Genomic DNA, 3,586 nt, shown 5'->3' on the forward strand with positions numbered 1-3,586 from the left:
TAAAACCGTTCCTAAATCCCTTAGGAACGGTTTTAAACCGTTCCTAAAAGAGGCATCACAAAAAAAAAAAAAAAAAAAAAAAACTAGAATGGTTCAATACCATATCAAATTTTATGAACAGACTTGCAAACGGTTAATTCTAAATCTTACGAACAAAATTTTAGGAATGGTTTTAAACCATTCTTAATGTTGCCAAACAGTCAGATTTCCAATTTTAGGAATGGTATTTTTCATTATTTCCGAATGGCCAATAAAAGCTGTACATTTGTTTTTATATTTAAAAACCAATGAATATTATATACAATTTAAAATTAATATTGAACAAATATGGTACAACTTTATAATAAAAATTATATATATTTACAACAATAAGTTTACAATTGCCCGAATACATTAAAAATAAATAAAAAATCCTCCATGAAGTGCTCCACTCCTAGAGAAAACACAAGGTCCCACCATTTTTGGGGTTGTCCTTTGTGGTTGCACCATGACTTGCAATGACACTTTGAAAAAAGAACTTGCCTTTGCATTGCATATCCAGGCAGAGCTTCTTTTTAGGCTTGCATTGTAACTATTAAAATCAAAACAAAGACAGTAAAGCAATTTGATTAGCCAAAAAACAACATAAAGATTCAAAAACTAAACACGCAAAAGAGTGACTATTCAACAACTAAAACTAGAGGATCACCATATAAGGTTATCAAGTGTAATCACACAACTAGAGGAAGGGCATCTCACCCAGAAATTCCCCATCGCAGAAACAGGCAATAAACTGCAGCTATATTTCAAAAAAAATCATCATAACATCATGCATATGGATCTACAATTTATAGCACAACCTTCTAGTACATTCTGGAATGTCCGTCTTTCTATCACTAGCTGAACAACTCCAAAACTTCAAATATAGAAATAAATTTTACAGGACAACCAAATATTTATCTCTACTAATGGGGTTGGCTATACAAAATTGATTCCACCATCACTACAACAAAACTGCCCTTTTTAGGATAGTTAGGACCATTGATCATAAAATAGATATTACAGGCTGAAATTTTCAAATCAATTAGTTCAGAAGAAACATTGTTCGATCTTGACTAATGGATAAGTTGATCATACCTCTAACATCCCTCACTAGTTCTCTTTGTTCAGTTCCTGATGCTTCATTTGTAGTAACCATACAAAAAATGCAGGCATGTATTGATGCATTCAGACCTTTTTACATTATTTTTTTTTTGGAAAGGGATGCATTCCTCATGTCAAATCAATGGGTCTATACAAGAATGGTGATTCCTTACATGTGCGGACATACAAAACATGTGCAGGATTTGTGATGATCAATGAGCAGTAAAGATTAGGTGAATGTATTTCAGCAAAAAATGTTGTGCAAATTGCATGTGACAAATAATTGTAAAAAGAATGAAAAAAAAAAAACAGCTACATACCTTTTTCACATCCTACACCCGATGTCCATGTCTATCACCGAAACTCTGCATAGTTCTGCATAGTCACAATGAACCCTAAACTAAAAACAAGAAATTGAAATTCGCACTCAAACCAGAAAACACCCAACAAAAGACAAATTAAGAAATAGAGACATACGCATACAAAACTTCCCAATCTTACCTAAAAGGAAGAAAGGGAAGAAAAATACATCCAGGAAATATTATATACCATGGGATGCAGAAGTTTGTGCTTCTGTAATGAATTCTGCATATGAAGCCTGGCCAACAAATAACCAGATTATACTCCTGCCAGCAAGGACCTTCAAAGAGAATCCATAGTTAATGCTTATAGAGAAGATGAGAGCACCATCATTACTTCCATATTTCCATTAATCCAATCTGATAATTTCTTGTATTCCTTCTCTGCTTCCTCTGTTACTTGCAAACATGCCTATTGACTAGATCTGAAATAAAACAAACAGTGAAAGATAGCACAAAGTGCCCTGGTAAGAGTTTGAAACACCCACTTACATTTCCAATTGGGAGGATTTGAGGATGCCTACAAGTGCAATAACAAAATGTATTGGGCATGCATGACAAAGCACATCCAATTTCCAGCAACGCGTACATTTGCATTGGGCTCAGTAGTCTCATCATGATCTCTTCATACTCAAACCATTTTACCCAGTAAATGGTTAATGACTACATAGATCAAGCACAATTTTCTGCAAAATCACATGTCTTTGGCATTTTAACAAACAACTCCCCTGCATTTTTTTCTAATGCTAAGGGAGAGTTAAGACAATAATAATAATAATAAAGAAAGAAAGAGAACATTAAGACATGATAAAGAGGCTACCAAATGAATAAGCCATTTTACCAGATCGATCAATAAAAAATCAACCTACAAAGAGAAGATGTAGATATGAAACAGTCAACAGAGGTAAATCTGAAATCACCAATAGATCTGGCTACTACATGTATGAATCTTTAACTAAATCTTTAATACTATAGCACATAGCAGAATTGTAACCTTCATATTCAATTGCAGATGGTGAAGGGTTGGAATGGTTTACACTTTGATCATTCTACCAAGACTTGTACAGGAATAGTTCTCAAGACCATTCATGTGTACACACTCTGTCAATTCTGCATATAGTTTACACTTTGATCACCATGGGAACATTCAAAGAACTTACTTTATGAAATCAGCCCCTAACGGCTGAAACTATTTAAAGAACGGCCTGTTTGGCTTTTCAATTTCCTATCACGCTTTTCAATTTCCTATCATTATCATTATGATCTATTATGCAATACATTTATTTCACATCCAACTATTTAAAAAAACAAAAAAACAAAAAATAAATAAAAAATCACAAGTGAGCCCCAACACAGCATTCAACGAATAAAGTCATATACACACAAGTGGGCCCCAATGTAGCACTCATGGAATAAAGCTTATTCTACAAAAACTTGTAATAACTTTTATGGTGTGGCAACCTTAATGGATAGTAACCTTGATAGATAGCAACAACTTTGATGGATAGTAACAACTTCTATGGTGAAGCTGCCTTGATAGATAGGTTGGATGCCATACACAAGTGGGCCCCAATGCAGCACTCATGGAATAAAGCTTATTCTACCAAGACTTGTACAGGAACAGTTCTTAAGATCATTCATGTGTACAAGACTAAGTTTCACTCATTTACATCAAATTCATAGATCTCAATCTCAGAACACACTACTAGTAAAGAATGGGAATGTAATTATGAATGTTCCCTTCTTAGAGAAAAAGAAAAGGGCATAAGATGCTACTCAAGAAGCTTTTGCACTAATTTCTTTTCCCTCTACTTTCATCCTGCAGCTCATCAATTTAAATATCACCCAAGTGTCATAAAGACTATACAATAAAACCATTTTAAGGGTTTGAAATAAGATAAAGTTAGCAAAAACACAGCATAACTATATCAAACATGACAGGGGTTGAAATGAGACTAACTCTATATAGACCTACTAACAAGACTGAGACATCGGGATTCATAGGCATGCATGTTAACATGGAGTGCATGTAGAGAGCTAGGCTTTTTGTCAGGTGGGCCCGCTGTGAATTCCCTGGCCCAAAAATCAAGCCAAATGCAGCATGC

At 34.3% G+C, this 3,586-nt stretch overlaps 1 long non-coding RNA gene across 1 annotated transcript; it reads right to left on the reverse strand.

Annotated features, from left to right (window-relative positions):
• Positions 1 to 244: 244 nt before the first annotated feature.
• On the reverse strand, positions 245 to 3,081 carry LOC131220472 (uncharacterized). The gene is made up of 2 exons (XR_009158609.1): positions 1,974 to 3,081; positions 245 to 1,497 (listed from the first exon to the last, which is right to left on the reverse strand). It is a non-coding gene; the product is annotated as an uncharacterized LOC131220472 (long non-coding RNA).
• Positions 3,082 to 3,586: the final 505 nt, after the last annotated feature.

This window comes from Magnolia sinica, chromosome 12 (genome assembly GCF_029962835.1).
Source record: "Magnolia sinica isolate HGM2019 chromosome 12, MsV1, whole genome shotgun sequence".
NCBI classification, from domain to species: domain Eukaryota; kingdom Viridiplantae; phylum Streptophyta; class Magnoliopsida; order Magnoliales; family Magnoliaceae; genus Magnolia; species Magnolia sinica.